Below are 21,903 nucleotides of genomic sequence, written 5' to 3'. Positions count from 1 at the left end.
TAAAAAAAAATAAAAAAAAAAACACCCTTTGTTTTCCAAAACTACACAGCCTTTGTTCTCTCCTTGTTTTACCTGGGGACACTTTGTTCGTGTCTGCTTGAATAGTGAGTCTCATGATATCCATAGATGCACACACACCCACATAAGACACAGGAGAGAAAGATAAGAAAAATGAGAAGTGGAGAAAAGGAGGGGGGGGTCATTAAAATTTCATGGTGACACCAGAGAGGAGAGAGCAGAGACAAGAAGGCTCAGGTCTACCTGGCAACCAGCCGCAGCGAGCAGCCACCTCATCAGTATGAAAATTAGCCTGCCGTTGCCGTGGCTGCTGTATGGCTGCCATGACACCAGGAGCACCAGGGTACCTCAGGGACATACACTGAGGCACTGGTGACTGTGTGTGTGTGTGTGTGTGTGTGTGTACGCTATGGCTATGGTTGCACTATCAGCTGCCATAGTTCTATTGAGGGGCAGACACCTGCTGTTTTCAGGTACCATGCACTGTCAGCATAGAAATGAAGCAGGTAAACTGAAGAGAAATCGGCTTTGAGATTGGGGGCAGTGAAGATGTGTGACAGAAGGTGTTTGTGTGCATGTAGGGTCAAAAGACAGCACATGAAATGTACATACACACGCTAGTATGAACCCTTATGAAGAGATAAAAAATTGAAAGCACACCTATGTCGACACAAGTATGTGTGAACTTGGCTCAACATGTGTACAGTTGTGTGTACACACATGCACGCAGACACACACACACAATATAGATACATCACTCACTGCGGAAAGATAAGAGTATATAAAAATCAATGAGCACATTCTCACACAAACATCACTGCACACACACACACACACACACACACACACACACACACACACACACACACACACACAAAATATAAAGCCCACAAAGGGGCCAGATAAGGAGACAGGCAAGTATAGAGACAGTAACAACTCAAAGCACCTCAGAAACACATCTAACACTATTCAATATTCAACACCAGAGAAGGAGCTGCAGAAGGCTGTTGATGGGAGAGAGAAGCGGCTCTCCCACTATCTGAAGAGGAGCTCATGAGATGGGCATTCATCACTGCGCACGGCGCCGTCTCTCCGAACCCCTTATTTCAATGCATGCCATCTCTAAGGAGCCAGACTGAGTCACACAGTGAGCTTGTCTGACTACACAATTCAACCCCTACAGCCTGCGGGGAGAGAAGAGTGGGTTCTTGTATGTGTGCGTGTGTGTGTGTGTGTGTGTGTTCAGCAGCATTTGGGTATCAGAAGCCGTGGTGTCAGAGGAAGGGGAGCAGGTATAGAAAGATGAATGAGAAACAATGTGCGGGTCTTAGCATCAGAGAATAAAGGGAGAGAGAGAGCAAATGTCTGAGTTAATTGGAAAGAGAGGGGGATGGAGGGATGAGAAGGTGATAACTGTGCATGTGTGTGTAACTCCGAGCGCGAACGAGAGAGAGAGGGAGAGGGGGCAGCCAATGAAAAGAGAGGTGTCAAATGAGAAAATAAGAGAATGAGTGTATGACTGGGAGTTTTAATATGTCTGGGTGCATCTTGGTATGAACACCTTTACTGTACACACACACACACACACACACACACACACACACACACACACACACACACACACACACACACACACACACACAGATGCATGCATGTTTGCATGAAGGTAACTCCTGGATCCACTTGGCATAGTCTCAGGCTCAAGGGGCTTTCCTGTTGAGTGGAACGACAAGGTGATACAGGTAGAAGGAAGCTAATATGAGGACCATTATGAACAATGTTTTTTCTCCATTAAAACAAGTGAGGGCAGCGCGGTGGCGCAGTGGTTAGCACGGTCGCCTCACAGCAAGAAGGTCCTGGGTTTGAGCCCTATGGTTGTCTAACCGTCGACCCAGGTCATCCTCTGTGTGGAGTTTGCATGTTCTCCTCGTGTCTGCGTGGGTTTCCTCCGGGTGCTCCGGTTTCCTCCCACAGTCCAAAGACATGTAGGTCAGGTGAATCGGCCATACTAAATTGTCCCTAGGTGCGTGTGTGTGTGTGTGTCTGTGTGTGTCGGCCCTGTGATGGACTGGCGGCTTGTCCAGCAGAGTGTTTCCCTGCCTGCTGCCCAGTGACTGCTGGGATAGGCTCCAGCATCGCCACGACCTTGAGTAAGGATAAGCGGTTTGGATGATGAATGAATGAATGAAACAAGTGACTTTGGTAAAGAGAAGAGAAAGAACTGTGACAGCCCCACAGCCTAAGGCTGCTAAATAGCATCGACAGGTCCATCTCTGAATGATGACACTGATAAAACACTGGAAAACACTGGAAAACAACTGCATGAAGGAAGAGTGGAGCGAAGAGGAGAGGAGAGAAGAGATCAGGCCTATCCAAGTCACTTTATGGACATAATCAAAACTCAAGTATCGGCTATGAATGAAATATGGTCTGCCTCCTCCAAGACAAACATTAACAACAACTCCAGCTGATAGATGGAGCAGTCAGCCTTCACTGCGCTTTCCTATCAGAGGTTCTGACGCAGGCAGCTGGAAAGGCATTGTGCCACTTCTCTGAACTATCGAGACATCGCCCATTCCCATCGCTGGCAGTGGGCAGGGCAGACGGGGAGCAGCATAAATAATTCAGGGCTGTGTTGGGGGGTTAATGGTTCAGGGGCAGACAGGCAGGCATGTATAGGGAAGGCTTGCTGGCCAACCTATGTGTTTTTTCAGCCAAGTCATTGTTTGTTTCCTGGATGTGCTGCTTTCAGAAAAAGTGTTTTGTGAGTGCGAGAGAGAGAGAGGGGGAGAGAGAGAGAGAGAGAGAGAGAGAGAGAGAGAGAGAGAGAGAGAGAGAGAGAGAGAGAGAGAGAGAGAGACACGCGAGCAGGACCAGGGTCTCATTAAAAATTAATAGGAGAATCCACTGAGGCCTGTCCTTTCTGTCACTCAGACCAAATGAAGTGGTCTGCACTAGTGTGTGTGTGTGTGTGTGTGTGTGTGTGTGTGTGTGTGTGTGTGTGTTGGTTGGTTGTGCTGCACTTTAATGAAGTGCTGCCCCCACTCTTTCCTGCCAGACATAACTGGACAATCACTTGGAAGGTTTCCATTTTGTGTGTGTGTGTATATATATAATATATATATATATATATATATATATACACACTGATGAGTAGCTGATGAGTGTGCGACGCACAAAACAGGCCTGTACTGCAATGTATTAAAACTTTTTTTTCCTGTATCTGTGTTGATATTCCATTCCTCCTTAGTTGAGTACTTATAACACCATTAAAGGTTTTGGAAAAAAACGCTATATACATATATATATATATAAAGATAGATGTAGGAAAAAAACTTTAATGCATTTCGGTACAATCTTGTTTCGTGCGTCGCGCACTCATCAGCTGCCAATGTGATTGAGTGAGTGCGCGACGCACAAAACAAGCTTGTACTGAAATGCACTGAAGTTTTTTTTTCCTACATCTATCTTAATATTCCACTCATTTGTTGAGCACTTTTATCTACACCATTGATGGTTTCTGGGGGGGGGACGCATTAGATATATATGCATACATACATACATACATACACATACATATACATACACACACACACACACACACACACACATATATATATATATATATATATATATATAAAATCCCCCTCTGCATGCCCATGGGTATTTCGCACAATCTGGAAGGACTAGCATACATGAACGTCCTTAAATAATGAATAAAAAACAAGGTCCCTCTTACCCATATACTTTTTTATGTTTCTGTCTCGTCATTTAGTCCTCTCACACATATATAACCTCCACAGGCACTCAAGCACAAAAGTTCTCACTTCGACACACACAAACACTGACACACACAAAGACATCTGTCACTGTTAACTGGTTCACGTCTACTGTGCGGTGCTGCTCCACATGGCCATCCTATAGCTTCCTCTCCACAGTGACTTCACAACCGGATGGGACGCTACAACAGGAACGATAAATTAGCCTTAACCCTTGACCCCTCGCCCAAAGTTCCCTTTGTGCACTCCATATGGGCCCAGAGAGAGAACTGCGAAGACAGCCGGAGATATGGGAGAGGAGGGAGGAAGAGATGGAGAAGGTGACAGAGAACGAGAGGGAGTTCTCGAGTATGATGGACGAAGAGAAAGAAAACGAATGAAAGAGCAGGGGATTGAGGATGCAGGAGAGTGAAGAAAAACAGTGACGAGAGAGATAGAGAAACAAAGGGAGAAAGAGAAAGAGCGACCCAAGAGGTAGAGACAGATTCTGGGTCAGTGGGTGCGTGATCGCTTTCAGGAAGAGCCTCTGGAAAGGCTAGAATCTGATCCATTTCTGGGGAGGTGTGACACACACACACACACACACACACACACACACACACACACACAATGTTCCAGCTGTCCAATCTGCAGTCTTCACAAAAGGCCTGGCTTCAAATTGCCAGCGAATCCCTCACTGATAGTACTCGACGCGTTGATCTGAGACCGCCCAGGCGGTCACTAATGTGGACTTCATTGCGTCAGGCAGGTTGGATCGATAACAGGCAGCATACGTAAGGGGATGAGGAGCGCTGCCTAATTGAGTTCGTTTTCTTTGGTTATTTCACCCTCATCCTTTGAGAGTAAGAGCGGTGATCAGCCATCACTGGGCGGATGGCCTCGGACGTTTCATTTGATGAACAAAGCCAACAAAGACTATGAGGGACGCACACAAACACACACAAAAAGTGGTATCAACCTGATAACATTCTTAAGAAGGGAATCAGTAGCATTAGAATCCACTAATGCCAACATCCCTTATACAGAGCTACACTTTGTTTTTACTGTACACACTGTTATTAAAGAAATTAAAGGTAACCAATGTAGCTTTACCACTTGTGGCACCTACAAAGCAGCGGGCCCCTGTAATTTTGTATCACATGTTCTTCCAGCATGCACACAAGGATGGACATGCACGCCACGAGCTCAGGGTGATGTGTTCCACATATCTGTGGTAAAAACAGGAAGAAGAGAAACTACCAAACTGGAAATCGAGCCACATCAACATGCATCCAGGAAATACGAAGAAATAGAAGAACATCGGGGCGTCTGGGTAGCGTAGCGGTCTATTCCGTTGCCTACCAACACGAGGATCACCGGTTCGAATCCCCGTGTTACCTCCGACGTGGTCGGGCATCCCTACAGATACAATTGGCCATGTCTGCAGGTGGGAAGCCAGATGTGGGTATGTGTCCTGGTCGCCTTACTGGCGCCTCCTCTGGTCAGTTGGGGCGCCTGTTCGGGGGGGAAAGGGAACGGATTCTCTGATTCTCCCATGCGCTACGTCCCCCTAGTGAAACTCCTCACTGCCAGGTGAAAAGAAGCAGCTGGCAACTCCACATATATTGGCATGCGGATCGGCAGAGCAGGTAGAGCAGTGACCGGGGTGGCTCGGAAGAGTGGGGTAATTGGCTGGATACAACCAAGGAGAAAAGGGGGGGGGGATCCCCCTCCCCGCAAAAAAGAAAAAGAACACCAACAAGAGAATTCTGGCGACCTCCAAGAGCGAAGCTGCTGCCATAAAGGTAAAGAAATAAAACCCTGACTGTAATATAGAGGGACGAAAATAAAAGAGTAGATAGAGCAAGTCCTGGCTTACGTTCAGCATCTCTTAGAAAGTTTTTCCTGATTTCAGCCCCAGGCATCCTCAAGACCAAATCCTGAGAAGGAAAAATAGGGAATTGTTGAAATAAATATCTATAAATATCTAAATGCAAAATAAATGCATGTAGATGTGAGTGCAAATAACGTGTATGGGCAAGTAAAATCATACTTTACATCACAAGTTTGTGAGACACCTATATAACGCACATTTTTTGTTATATCATTTAAACTCAGATAATCTGTGCTAATGATGAACAGCTTTTTCGATCTTCCATTCATTACACGAGTGCATACGAATGGTAGGTGATATATTTAGATTTTGTTGAGCACCATAAAACCAACATAGAATAATGTCACACATGTTTTGGTCAGGAAAGTAATTAGCAGTAACACTAAATAGGTTCATTTACATACTTGAACAACAAACAGCAGCTGGCATTAGCCGGGTGTATCATCACTAACTTTTTATGATATTGCCTTGGCTGAAAAAATTTTGTTGCTAGCCACACCACAAATTGCCTGATAGCCAACAATGAAAAAGTGTATTTCCCTCAGACCTGATGTCAGTCAAACAAAAAGTGACTGACGTTTTACACTTGTTTCACTCGTCACACCCAAGTCTACAGTTGGTGGCAGTAGCGTGCCGATGTCACGTGACAATCCAACAACAAAAAGGACAGAAGAAGAACGTCAGCGGTCGTAAATAATGCCGCTTTAAAAACATTACAAGTAAGCCTTTGGAAATGACTTGTGAGGGCACATACGACGTGTTTTGGTGAGAAATTCTGAATGTAAACAAAACCGAGCATGCTTACAAGGAAAATTGGGTACCTTTAAAATGAGAGGCTGGAAAGTACAATGGGAAAAAATGGTCTCACTTTAAAAAAAGAACAGAAAAAGAAAGAAATTGAAAAAAAAATTAAAAATTCACAAAGGAACTTTCACACATGGAGATATCTGTGATAATCCAAATTACGATGTCCATGACTGTCTGTGCTGATTCTTGTGTTAACCTGGGTGCTTGTTCGTGATCCCTCTCGTTTATTTTCAACTGGGTTTTATTCTCGTGTCTACACAACTTTCAGACAGTAGGCCACTTTACACGCTGGTAATTGCAGTACACACTTACTGCAACTGCGATCATGCAGCCCTTAAAACTGCTTGCTTGCAACCTTGGTAATTTAAGAAATTAAAGAATAGAGGTTTATTCTACTAGGCTAAATGCTGAAAATGTAATAAAGTCTACAATTTTACTCCAAATTGTGTTAAGCAAATGACCAGGGTAAACAGGGGAAAACAAAAAACGCCAGCATTATGGTCAATTTTAGTGGGTATGGTGGGGGCAGCCGTGGCAGATTTTTTTCATACACACGTAACTACAATGTATCATTTAACGCAAGCTTTCAATTTGCAACCCGCGTGCTAATTCAATTAGCCTCCTTTGAAGACACTCGGATAATGGGATCCCGGACAGGCGGCTGGTCCTGTCGATAACTCAAGCTTCATTGCCTGAGGCCCTTATCCATGTTGGCATCGGGGGAGGACAAATTGTGTGTGTGTGTGTGTGTGTGGTGGTGACGGATGCACAAAGAGGGATAACTATTGGGAGGGAGATAGAGTGCAGAAAATAGAGAAAAGAAAGGAAGAGAGAGGAGGGTGTTACTGTTATATGAATATGTAACATGTTACTGTAAATGAAGTGCAACAAACAGATGGGTACAACATGTCTTACATGTTGACCCATGTGCCGCTGGAGCCAGCAGCACCCTGTATATTCACATACTACCCAGAGTGGAGTAATAACACTGCTGAAAAATAACATTTCCACCACTTTTTAAATTACGCTGGCTCCACTATCACGATGCACTTAATTCAACCGCAATTTCTGCTGTCCACCTCAACCAGTGTGGGAGAAGGAGGTGGAGATAGGGGCGGTGGATATAAACAGGGTGAAGTAACTATCTGTGTGGCAATTTTCTCCGCAGCAGTAAACAACAGGAGCCTAATTGTGAAAATAAGCCATTTTAAAGAAACTTCCCACTGATGAAATCCCCCAGGAGTACTGGTAGTATCGCTCAAAGTGGAACTATGGTCCCATGTAAATGGCGACTCAGCTCTACAACACAAAGTGTGTTTGATACAGAAAATGTGTTTATTAAAACCAAACTTGAACATTAGACTACATTTTGAGAAATTGAATGCTTATTCAGGGTGACCTAGAATGAATAGAATAAGCTTGGTGTACTAAACCACGAAAAATACAAGTAAACACTTAATGCAAGGCTCAGAGCGTAACACCATGGAAAGCCACATTTATTTCTTTTTTCCCAGAAACTGCCCTCCCTCTGGCTAATGACGTCTTTAACACTACCTTTTTGCCTCCGCTGAGTTCTGCGTGGTTGTCAGAGGCCCTGTGGCATTTCACTGGTGTGGACAGCTAATTGGAAAAGATATCAGCCAGAGTCAGGCCTAACGTTGACGTAGGCCTGCCTCCAACACACACAGACTTCGGCTGTCCAAATAGTTTCGAACATCCAATGAGTCATGTTGTGCATGTTTATTATATATCATGCATTCTTGCTTAGGCGGCACAGTGGCCAGCGCTGTTGCCTCACAGCAAGAAGGTCCTGGGTTCAAACCCCGGGGTTGTCCATCCTTGGGGATCATCCCAGATTGTCCTCTGTGTGGCGTTTGCATGTTCTCCCCGTGTCTGTGATGGGTTTTCTCCAGGTGCACCGGTTTCCCCCACCATCAATAGAAACATGCATGTTCAGGTTTATACTCTCATCTGTGTCTCTGACCAAGGCAATGGGAAACAGAACTGGAGTTGGTCCCCGGGCACAGCATGAAGGCGGCAGCCCACTGCTTCTAGCTACACACATCACAGCCAGGATGGGTCAATTTGCAGTAACTGAATTTCCCCAAGGGGATTAATAAAGGAAACTTAATAACTTAACTGTACATGCGGCATGTGTGTTTATTATCCATTATGTGTGGCTGAGAGAAAGAGCGGTAGGAATATTTAGGATTTGTCTTTATGCATGCTCAATAATGCAGGTAAGGAAAGCACAGAAAGGTGAATCAGTTCATCTGGACACAACGTTTATTGACAAAAATGTTTCATCGCTCATCTAAGTGACCTCTTCCGTTGCTGTGATTTCAACTATTCCCCCAAGGATTGGCAAATAGTGTCCAGATGAACTGATTCAACTTTCAGTGATGAAGATTTAGGATTGTTTGTGCATTAGTGTAGGAGACAGAAGTGGGGGGGGGGGTCAGTGGTGGTCCATCTCTCCCGCATTAGTTCTGTATAGCCATTCCATATCTACCCAGCGTTATTACTGCAGACAACTCTGACAATTAAAACGAAGTCTGGATTAAAACCATATTGTTCCAGCCACAGATTAAATGGAAAATGAAAAATAATTTTAGAAAGCAGGAGAAAAGAATAAAAGAACAATTCGAAAAATAGAGCAACATAATAAACTCTACAGAACAGCACTAGAATCAAGTTAAGTCAATACACGTTGCTAAGCCGTGAGCATGTTCATACTACAGTCATGCAGGACAAAAAGCAAGACAAAACTGTGGACTACATCAATCTTCACAGAAGTTTGGTCGTGCAAGACTACATCCGCAAACAGACAAACGCACTCCCACGCACAAACATCACCAGGATTAGCTTACTTCCTGTAACGCAAACCATAACTTAACTACTAACAACTGACCTAAAAATCATGAGAACCGCTGGATTAAAAGAAACAAAACCCTCCCCTCTTTTTAAAAGGGCAATTTCCAGATTAGCGATTGGTCTGGTTCCATTAACCGTGACACAGTTGATTTTAAAGAGCACCACTTTGCAAACACGGTGGACTCGTTTAAGACCTCCGCTGCGAATCCCACAGCCGACTCCCCCGTCCACAACACTTGAATGGCTGAGGCAAAAACAAATAACATTCCTTATATAATGACCCACAGAGGGGGGGAAAAAAAACAATAAGAAGAAAAATATAAATTACTGACGGGTTTTAGAGTGTGGGACGCTACAGGAAAACACTGATGTTAACTTCCGTTGACTTTGCAGGTTTTTATACCAGTCGTGTGGGACTACTCCCTCATTGGATCTAACGCGATTAAATCTGGCCTAAATAAAACAAACAGGTGACAGAAAGATGCACGGACAGTGACTGGTCACAAAGGTAGTTATCGCAAGCACCCGTTTACCAAGATAAAATCCCTGTGGAGCCCCCAACAGTGCAAAATATCACAGACACAGCTGACTAGAATTACCCCTATGAGAGGTACGGGGCTCAACATAATGGTGACTAGAGTCCTTACACACACACACACACACACACACACAACAGCTACACAAAAGTGTCACAAGGTAGGGTTGGGCGATAAATCAATGTTTTCCTACCGGCCATCGTCAGCCCAACAATCGGCAATTGCAATTATCAGTGCAACAAGAACATGCATATGGCCCCAACTCCAACTGCCAGTTCCTAGTCGTGCCCACTCTGAATTGCGCTTTACAGCTTAATTATTTACCGAGTTGAATTCTCGAGGAGGCAGACCATTAAATTAGCAAAATGAAAGGACAAAAATCGTGCCAAAAAAACCCCCAAAAAACAAAAAAACAACTCCCCCCCAAACAACAACCGCCAATTGGACTCAGCCAATCATCGAACGTCAATATATTCGTCCAATCGCCCAAGCCTATCATAAAAAGTAACACACAATAACATACTGTATATACTCACTGACAGAGTGCACACTAACACGTACACACACACATTGACAACAGTAACAGCGCATTAAGACACTAGTGTTACAAACACAACGCACAGGTGTATACACATGGGAGAGCACACTAATGCACAAGTGTGCACATTAGTGTAACATGGTCAGTGTGTGTATTTGTCAAAATATTCTATATATGCACGTGCGCGCGCGCGCGCACACACACACACACACACACACACACACACACACACACACACACACAGATGCACGTGCAGATAAACACACCTGCCCACACACGGAGTGAGGTGAAGTTGTCAGAATGAAGACTATTATCCTGAACAGCCAGACCTGCAGTGGATCCAGCTGAGAGGCAGAGTCCGCCTTTCAACAAGTCGGGGAGAAAACACTTTTCTTTTCCTCCATGTCTTTCTCTCTCTCATTCACTCTCCTCTAACCCCCCTCCCTTTTGTGTTAGTCTACAGTAGTGAATGCTGTACCTCCAATTAGATTGCAGACCACCTATATAGCTGTGCATTTCTTCTTCTTTTTTTTTGTGGAAATTTTCCCCCCTTTTTCTCCCCAATTGTATCTTACCCAATTACATGTGGAGTCACCAGCCGCTTCTTTTCACCTGGCAGTGAGGCGTTTCACCAGGGGCACGTATCATATGGGAGGATCACGCTATTCCCCCATTCCCCCTCCCCCTGAACAGGTGCCCCGATCAACCAGAGGAGGTGCTAGTGCAGGGACCAGGACACATACCCACATCTGGCTTCCCACCCGCAGACACTGCAAATTATGTCTATAGGGACACCCGACCAAGCCAGATGTAACAAAGGGATTTGAACCGGTGATCCCCGTGTTGGTATGCAATGGAACAGACCGCTACGCTACGCAGACGCACATAGCTGTGCATTTCAATACAAAACAGGAGATGGGTCATGCGTACTTTCAACCATCAGCTGACACTGAACAGATGAACTTGTATTTCTCTGTTGACTTCATAAATCATCCTTGAAACTTTGGCTTTGCAGTCAGAAACTTGCAGAATTCTCCCCGACTACAGTAGAGGTATAAATAAGAAAAACACTGCCTCAGGTCCATAACTCAATATATCTAAAATAGATAAATGCAATCGATCATTTTGCATCTTTTTTTAATAGATACTTCATTTCAGATCTTGATTCCTCAGTTTTAGTTCCCACAGACACATTTATTGGTTTATTACGAGAAAACGTTTACTCTTCAGACCTTGGTGTATCTGTGTGTAGGTGCCTGTGTAGTACATGACAAGGGGATGAGACACACTGATGAGCCAAAACATTATGAGCATCTGTATAATATGCTGTTCGTCCTCCATATGCAGCCAAAACAGTGCTGGCCTATCGACACATGATCTCTACAAGACCCATGAAGGTGTCCTGTGGTATCTGGCACCAAAAGATTAGCAGCAGCTCCTTCAAGAACTGTAAGCTGCGAGGTGGAGCCGCCATGGACCAGACTTGGACCAGGCGACGTTCTTCCACTGCTCTATGGTTCAGTTCTGATGCTCACGTGCCCATTGTAGGTGCTTTTGATGGTGGACAGGGGTCATCATGGACACTCTGACCAGTTTGCGGATACACACCATAAGCAGCAGGGTGCGATGCACTGTGTGTTGTGACACATCTCTCCCATAATGATCATTAAAATTCTCTGTGACTTGTGTTGCAGTAGACCTTCTGTCAGTTCGGACCAGATGGGATAGCCTTCGTTGCCCTTACACATCGATGAGCCTTGGCCGCCCAACACCCTGTTGCTGGTTTGTGGTTTGTCCTTCCTCAGACCACTGTCGGTAGGTACTCACCACTGCTGACTGGGAGCACCCACAAACTTTGCCGTTTAAGAGATGCTCTGACCCAGTCGTCTGACCATAACAATTTGGCCCTTGTTAAAGCCGCTCAGGTCTTTACTCCTGCATCCAACACGTTGACTACGAGAACTGATTTTTTTGCTTGCCATCTAATCTACCCAGACCTTGACACATGCCCTTGTTTGGAGATGATCAATGTTATTCAGGTCACCTGTGAGTGGTCATAATGTTTTGGCTCATCAGTGTATGTGTCAGTCTTTAACAGCCTATTGATTCCATCGCTGGTTTTAATAAGCTGTCTCTTCTCTTCTTGCATGTATGTATCACATCTGTTGAGCTGATGAATTATGTGTTTTTAAACCATGGCCCCTCTGTGAATCAAATGTCTCGTCTCGGGCGACTGAGGTGATTTTTATTTTATTTCACCGACAGAAACTCTTGACGAAAGAAGCAAAATTCACCTTCAATTCTGACCAGGGAAAGGAAAAATGATGATCAGGGAGGCAGAACCAGTTTTTAATCAACACAGTTAACCGATGTGTCTGCTTCATTTATGAAAACCGCAGATGAAGTGCTGGTTAAGGACCTGACAAAACAGCCTGTCATAACATTTCAACCAACATTCAACAAGTTTGCTTTCAACATTTAAATAATATGTCAACTCACCGTGGAACTTCCTGAACCATGTGAGCCGCACTACTGGCCAGTAAAAATGCCGGTCAATGACTAAAACAGACCAGAAACAACACGTTCCCTCTCTTCTTTTTCCCTCCCCATTTGCAGCACTCCCGTGATTCGACGGAAACTCTGCAACTCGCTCAAGGACCCTTCAAAAGGAAAAGACACACTGGGCCGTGAGCAGGTTGTAATCCCGCTAACCACGGGCTCCGGTGCTCTTCCGCGAGGAGGATTTCAGCAGCTGCCACTGCACGCCAGACACCGACAATCACCTCAGCGAGTGCAGCGCAAACCTGGGCCGCCGCGCCACGCTACTGTGTCAGAGCCCATAGATTCTTTTTTGATAAAGGCCTACACACGCTGCTCTCATCTCGGCAGCACGTCCTTGATCAGCATGGAGACGGCTGATAAACCCTTCATTCCTTCAATAGACTATCTTTCTGTTCTTCCCCGCTTTCATCCACCAGTGTCCTCATCCAGCGCTAGCTCTCAAAGCACTAATGGCAAACCTGTGGAGCGCTAACGGTTTAGCGATAGTATCTTTGTTCTCTTTGTGCGCTTGTGAGTGTGCGCGCATGTATGCATGTGTGTTCAAATTCTCTCTTTAACAGGTGGACTACGACCATATTGTCTTTTGAAGTGGCAGCTCACGAGGTAAACAAGGAAACACCGTCAAAGATGCAAAGCACTACAGTTAACAAGTAAAATAAGCATTTGGTGAATTTGGGCCTTGTGTCTACCGGAGACCTGAACTAAAAAGACCTCCCGAATTATTATTTATTTTTAGACATTGTTTTCTATGGAAATGTTGCGCTTTGAGCACTTCTCACCTGACCTCTTTTTTTTTTTGTAAATGTACTGCAATGAACATTTAATCTATTTCTAAAGTTGGAACAATCTCAAATTTATTAAAGCATACCACTCATTAATGTCACTTGTAGTTCCACCAACCAACCAGGTTGACAGACAAGAGGGACCGATGGTGTTGATAACAGAAAATCACTATATTTGACATTTTAATTGTGTATTATCACTATATGAACAAACACAAAGCAGGAGGGATATTTCTTTTGCTGTGAAACTTGTCTCACTGCGTAGCAACAACCATCCATCGTATATCTCCTCCCTGCACCTGCAGCACTAGCTTTCCTGGGGTTTCTCTGAAAGGTTTCCAGTAGACACGGTTTCATACTGTATGTGTTCAGTAGGTTTATGAGGGCATATTCCACTAAAGAGTTGCAAGCAGGTTGAAGTGGAGGAAAAGCGGTATAATCCATCTGCGCAGGATTTGCAAATAGCTAAACACTAAGATGTTCATCTTTACATTGCACTTGTTAAATGTTCATTATTCAAATTTAATTCTGTAATTTGGTCGCTTTCATTTCCAAGCCTTGCTAACTGCATTTTAAACTTTAGTGCCCTGCATTCTTCCAAATGTCTGGTTGTCTCTGCACCAGCCCTCCACTTAAAAACGGACCAGTTCCCCGAGTATGTGAGTGATTGAGTTCCTCTGCAGGTCACTGAGTTGCTTTGCATCTTAAAAAAAAAAACCAAAAAAAAAAACCGTACCATCTGTCCGACTTGATCAGGTCAGTTTCAGCTGTAATTAGTCTTTGGTAGCCGTTGGCACGTGTGTGTGTGTCAATGTCGTGTGCGTGTGTACAAAGCCTGGAGTGCAGGCAACCCCCCCCCCCAGGTATGTACCCTCAGGGGAGAGACCATGTCTTTCATCTTCCCTCTATTTTTCCACCTTTCTTTCCCTCCTTGTGTTCTTTCATTCTGTGTTACCCAGCTGGAAGGGCTCCCTGGGCCCAGCAGCTCTTTGTCATATTAAAACTCAAAGACTAGAGGAGGGGAGGGAAGGAGGGAGAAAAGTGAAAGGAAAGAGAGAAATAAACCGAATGATCAGAGGAGGCGAGGAGTTGGAGAGTAGCGCTATAAAAGGGCTGATGTGGGGGGTCTGGTGTGGCGAAAGAAAGGAAGGCGGTTAGAAGATTTGGACGCAGCAAGTAAGAGATGCAGACAGAAGGACAGAAATAGAAAGACAGGGATGGAGGGACTGACAGAGAGAGAAAGAGAGAGAGAGAGATGTGAGTGAAGAGAGCAAGATGGTTCAAGAGGGAAAAGGGAAAAGAGCCGGGTGGACAGATGAAGGGACAGAAGGGAGAGATGAAAAAACGGAGAGAAACAAGAAGAGAGCAGTGCAGAGAGAGAGAGAGAGAGAGAGAGAGAGAGAGAGAGAGAGAGAGAGAGAGAGAGAGAGAGAGAGAGAGACGGAGAGCAGTGTGCACGCCTCGAGAAGATGAAAGGAGGTGGGGGAGAGAGTGACAGGTAAAAAGCAAAAGGGTGACGGAGCGCGAGATGGGACTGAGAGGTAGAGGAAGAAAAAATAACAAATTAGCTAAGAGAGAGAAGAAAGGTGAGAGATAGAGAGGGGCAGAGAAAGAAAGACAGCAAGGGGGGACAGAGACAGAGAAAGAAAGAGACAGTAAGAGAGAGAGCAAAGCTTTTACAATTGAACGAAAGAGGAAAATATCAAGTAAATCTGCTGCCACACCAAGGCAATGGTAGCTTAACACTGCACATATGAACACAAGCTGAAACAGGTATACAAACACACAAACAGTCGGCTCAATCCTGGCCCTACAGCAGCCCCTACTGGTCAGTTATTCAGCAGCTGGCTGACAAGCTGCACTTGTCCCTAGAGGCCTACACTGTCCTATTAGCCCACATTCTCTCTCACTCACTATATTGCTCTCTCCCCCTCTCTCCAATTCAGTTCCTTTAGTATGCTGACAGCGTGTATGCACACATGTATGTACAAACACAAAGCGTAACAAGTGTTCAAACTGACAAAAAAGATCTCATGAAACAGCACGTGTTATGCGTCGTTACATACAGTACATCCACAACTTATTCTGAATGAATAAACGCGCACACTTTCAAGGAATTTTGACACATTGGGCAAAGAATTTAATGGCAAACCCACCCTGTATGCATAACTATACACAAACATACAACTGCACCAAGACATGCATAGACTTTTAAGTGAGTTTTACCAACACATGCATTATGTATGCATACAAGCCACCATAAACATGCCCAAAAATGTATTAGGGCATACACACATGCACAAATGTATCAAAATTTCATGAGCACATGTGCACAAATTATGCGTGCATGCACCAGTATGTGCAGAGAAACAAAGTGAGTCTGGGTTGATTTATGAGTCTGGGGCTTTGCATGGTTTATCTTGGCAAAGCTGTCCCGGACACCTGAGGGACTACCTTTGCCACTAGACACTATACAGAGACAGGAAGCAAGGTAAGACTGGAAGAACCCACAGCCTAGTTAGCAGGAGACTGGTGTGTGTGTGTGTGTGGCGCACACACACACAAGATTTTATGTTTGTCTGTTAAGGTATGTGAATGCAAAGGCATTTGTGATTGGGTGTGTGCATGCACAGCCATGTGTCCAAAAGATAAAGATATGACTACAGAGATGCATTTGCATTTACAGTGCATACATACATACAGCAGCATGCATGTTTTCACGGTTGCACCCTATGACTTTGTAATAACATCCCCAGTGACTCGGGCTGAGCGCACATCCTCACACAGAGAATACATTCATTCCCTTCACAGTCTCATACACAACAAGGACTGTAGCACCTAATAATAGAATTACTTCTGGAAAATGTAATAACATTTGCCCTTAACTTCATCGAAAATGTAATAAAACTCAATAATGTGATATCTTGACCAATAATGTAATAAAATGTTCTGACTGATACTGTAATACATTTTTCACTGATAATGTAATACCTATCTAGGTATACCTATTTGTGTAGCTACATTATTTGTAATTTATCACATTTTCAGGTGGGTCATTTTTTTTTCAAAACTGATAACGTAATACTTTTGACAGCTAATGTAATACTATGTTCATGTTCAGTCCAGAGTCCGTTTTTTGTGTTTTAAGAATTTAAGAATGTTATATACATTGGATTTGAAATGAAAGGATGACTATTAAGTTAGAGTGCAGACTTAGAGCACCATACAGATGCACACGGGCAGAAACTCAGGGACATGTAGCTACATCCTGGTCTTTTTGAGTGGGTGATGGCCTACCTCCTTGGGAGACCACCATATGCAAGGATCCAGAATGCCAGGTCAGATAAGCTTCAGAGCTGCGCTGGAGACCCCAGGTAACTATTCCCTAAACCTTCCTCTTCCCCCTCCGTACCACAGATTTCCAGCAAAATACTGACTCATGAAAACAACCACAATCCAACAAACCAACTTTCGGTAACACTTCATTTGAAGGGGGTATACATGAGCATTCATAACACCTACATACGCACTACATGACACCTGACTTAAACGTACACAACCAGTCATAAATGTTTGTTCCACCAGGTCATAAAGGATTATTATGTCACTTCTGAATAATGAACAGCCAATCATTTTGGCCACTAGGTGGACCTCTACTGGCGCTAAATTGAAAATACCTCCAGCACTAGCTATACGCTGCATTGAATTTTTCTCCTTTAGGAAATGATCACTTTGCAAGGTACAGTATGAAATGTCATAGCATCACATTCGCGCAGATTTCTGTAGGATATCAGAAAAAGTTTGATAGGATATGAGGATAAAGTAGTAGGCTTCAGGCTAGTTTTTTTTTTTTATTGACCATGTGTTACATGCTAGTTAGAAGTTGATGTTAATGCTCGTTGGTGCTAACTTCTTATCACATTAGCCAAGGCTTGGCTACTTCTTTAAATAGCTTAAACTTTCTATATGATATCAGAAAAAGTTATGATGATAATGTGGCAGACTACAGGCTAATTTCTTTCAACATGTTACATGCTAATTAGAAGTTAATTGAATTAAGAGTTAGCTTTACATTAAATAAATTGCACACAATTGTTTATGTCTGTATACAAAGCCTGCCTGTAAAAAGTTGTTTGGATAACACACTGCCAAATGTATTTAGAACAGTTTGCATTAAGGCAAAGGAAGAGATGAAACATACTGACATTAAAATATATATTTCAGGGAATTAGCCCAATGAAGCTTGGGGTGATTTTGCTCCTGGATGAGGAGAGCTACAATGTCATTCTCAAATTGTTGAAAGGCGAGTTCAATATCCCAGGTGCAAGACAAACGAGTACAACGCAATGCTATAATCGGGTTTTGGAGAGAGAGAAACCAGTTTTCCATGGATAATGCTGGCCATAATGTCATTTGTAATGGGAAGATTGTTGTTCAGAAAGGCTCTATCCCAACACTGCTGATGAAAGGCTTAGAGGAAACAAAAGGCTCTGAGCCAAGAAAACTCACGGTACGGCTTAGGGGACAGGATTCGGGGATGCTCTAGATACATCCAGACATTACCAACACCTTCAGGCCATATTTGTGAACAAGCCCATCCTGAAGCCAATCATGGCTAAAGTCATACAGACCAGACACCAGACTGATCTGGTCAATATGAATAAATGCAGAGTATGGTATGGCAAAGCCACATACAGATATATTCTGACGGCACAAGACGTCTTCAGTAGATATGTCTCGCTTAAGCCACTGAAAGGGAAAAGTAACAGTGAAATAGCCAAACACTTGTCTTCTACAGTGAACATGGTCCTCCTAAAATATTACATGACCAACGTAGAGTTCCATGGCGCTGTTAAAGAACTCATGCAGCCCTTGAAGCGGAGATCATTCAAAGGGCCCCTTATCATTCAGTCAAGGAAAAGTCAAGCACATGTATCGATCGTTGCATAAAAAGATGTTGTTGCTAAACCTAGAGCTAGAAGGAGTAAACTGGGTAAGCCATTTGCCAGTTTATGCAAGAGTACTGAATGAGGACTCAAAGAAGACACTGCACTGGGCTTCATCTTTTGAGGTCCACTGTGGCAGAAAGAGCAACAACGTCATGCAACCTCTGGACCGTGATCTTACAGAGGTAGAAAGAGAGACCCATCCAGGTGGTTTCCGTAGCACTTTACCGACCGAGGAGACAATGACAATCATTTGACAGGAGATCAATGATTAGGCAAAGAGCACATCGGCCAAATGAAAAATGCATGAATAGACTCCTCAGTATCCTCAAAGCCTCAAGATCCACAACAGTGTCAATACACCATGTCAGTCAACAGATTTTGGTAAAAAATAAAGGACATTAATCATTGTGTCACCAAGAAGTTCACCGTTATGCCTGGCACCACTGCCAAAAGAAATTTGACAAAATTTCACTCACAAAGAAAAAAGAAAAAACAAAAGAAGAAAAAATAAAAAAAAAAAACTGAAAAAATAAATGGAACAGCAGGACATTTGAGGCAAGCCTGTATGCACAACAGGTATGTTGCTACTACACAGCGTTTTGTTATGGCTGAGTAATCAACAACCTATGCCCATATATTATACCATATTACTTTTTTTTTTTTTTGGGGGGGGGGTTCTCCCCAATTGTACTGCAGACTACCACATGCTCCTCCGTACATGTGGAGTCACCAGCTGCTTCTTTTCACCTGATAGTGAGGAGTTTCACCAGGGGGACATAGTGCAGGGGAGGATCATGCTATTCCCCCCAGTTCCCCCTCCCCCACTGAACAGGCGCCCTGACTGACCAGAGGAGGCGCTAGTGCAGCGACTGGGACACATACCCTTATCCGGCTTCCCACCCGTAGACACGGCCAATTGTGTCTGTAGGGACGCCCGACCAAGCTGGAGGTAACACAGGGATTCGAACCACCGATCCCCATATTGATAGGCAACAGAATAGACCACCACGCCACCCGGACGCCCGCTTATATACTATATTGCCCATACACTATACCATACACTTTGTTTGAACTCTCACCTATGATCATGAGCTTCGGGCAGTGACGGAAATGGTGAGATCGCAGATATAAGCAGTTGAAATGAGTGAGCCCAAAAATGTGTGGGCTCAGCCTTAGAGATAGGGTGAGGAGTTCGGACATCCGGAGGGAGCTCGGAGTAGAGCCGCTGCTCCTTCGCATCGAAAGGAGCCAGATGAGGTGGTTCGGGGATCTGATTAGATGTCTCCTGGGCACATTCCTTTGGAGGTTTTTCGGGCATGTCCAACTGGGAGGAGACCTCGGGGTAGGCCCAGAACTCACTGGAGGGACTACATGTCCAATTTGGCCTGGGAACACGTTGGGATCCCCCAGGAGGAGCTGGAGGGCATTGCTGGGGAGAGGGACATCTGGAGTGCCCTACTTAGCTTGCTGCCACCGCGAACCAACCCCTGAGAAGCAGCTGATGATGAGATGCGATGAAACTATACACCATACCACCAAAAAAAAAAAAAAAATCAAAAATATCATACCTTTACATTCAACTTTTCTCTCAATTTCAAATTCGATTTGAAACCCTTTTTGAATGCAGAAATTTCATAAGATCAGGCGAGGCAAAGTTAATTCAATAAAAATCACTGTTGACTCAGATGAAAAAGAATGTTTCATGGAGACGGAATCAACTGTTTTGCTTTCATCGCTCGCTCGTGTAACACTAGCCATCTTCTGCGGCTTTTATCATCTTCTGATGGTATCCGATATAAGAGCCACTCTGTTCTAATGGATGATCCTTGCACAACGATCAATCAGCATGGATATGGGTGGGTTCATATCCCATTGATAAGGATTTTAACTTAATGCATCTTTGCCTGATAACTACTTGCCATCAGTTGTAAATTTCAAATTCTACATAAAAACTAGACTTTATATTTCCAAACAACAGTGTACACTCAGTAGAGTGCAGATCTCAGCCAGACATATGTATCGGCCCTTCTCCAGTGCTTGGACGTGGCACCAAACCACCCATTTTTTTCGCCTACTGGGGAGAAGGGAAAACACATATACACACACACACACACACACACACACACACACACACACACACACACACACGCACACGGACGGACGGACAGACAGACAGAAAAACCAGTGTTTTTCATGCCCATACCAAGAGTTTTGCGCAGCACCAAGTGAATTGAACAGGAAATACTACAAAAAAAAGTCAACACACACGCGCTCAAGCTCAAAAATCTACCTAATAAACATGTTTTGCCTGTCAGTCTGTGGATGTGCAGCCAGCCTCCTAGGTGGACCCTCGGACGAAAAGGACCAAGTCTGGCATGAAATGACAGATATTAGGCTACCGTAATTTCATTGCCCTTATTAAAATACTGCAAATGTGTTTAACTGTTGTGGTTTTAATGATATAAAATGAAGGTGAATGGCAGTTCTGCTGATTGATTTTTCATTCATTTTAAAAGCAACAAATCAACGGTAAGAAAAGACTGCAAATGTGTTTAACCTTTGTGGTTTTCATGATATAAAATGAATGAGGGTGAATGTCCGCTCTGCTGACTGACTTTCATTCATAAAACAAGGGTAAGAAAACGTAGCTCAGCCATTTTTATTGTAGCTACTGACTTGATGTCCAGCTGTGACTGTGATTAATCCTACTCTTGAAATTCTGTTTTTATGGCGGTGTTTTAACATTGGGGGATATTGCACTTCTGCGTGGCGGCGTGGTGAATAAGGTGAATTATTTTTGGTTCATCCAGTGTTCCTCCAATTCTCCTTTGCTGAGATCGGCAGTGAATAATTTGCTAGCCTGCGAAATACGATCGACTTACTTTCAAGACTCATACTCGGATTAATAAAGTTTTGGTTTTAACACTATCGCTACCCGATCTGACTCAACCGTAGATGCGAGTTGCATATGCGCACGGTTGACTCGGATCGGGCAGCGACCGAGCGCTGCGTTGGTCGAGCGAGCTAGAGAGTGATTGAAGAGAGGGAGCGGCGACAGCAAGAACAAATGTTTTCCAAAGGTTTTTAACCACCGCAACCAGAAGAGGTTCTTCCCGCCATACAGTTATAACTGTGCACAAAAAATTGTAGGCTGACACGTTCAGTAGTTTGCGAGATTAGCCGTG

At 44.0% G+C, this 21,903-nt stretch overlaps 1 protein-coding gene across 2 annotated transcripts in view; it reads right to left on the bottom strand.

Annotated features, from left to right (window-relative positions):
* Positions 1-21,903, bottom strand: part of LOC130123352 (partitioning defective 3 homolog) — a 315,854-nt gene that overhangs the window by 163,479 nt on the left and 130,472 nt on the right. The window lies entirely within an intron of this gene.

Source organism: Lampris incognitus, chromosome 14 (genome assembly GCF_029633865.1).
Source record: "Lampris incognitus isolate fLamInc1 chromosome 14, fLamInc1.hap2, whole genome shotgun sequence".
In the NCBI taxonomy this organism is placed as follows: Eukaryota; Metazoa; Chordata; class Actinopteri; order Lampriformes; family Lampridae; genus Lampris; species Lampris incognitus.
This window is presented reverse-complemented; position numbering and strand designations above follow the sequence as displayed.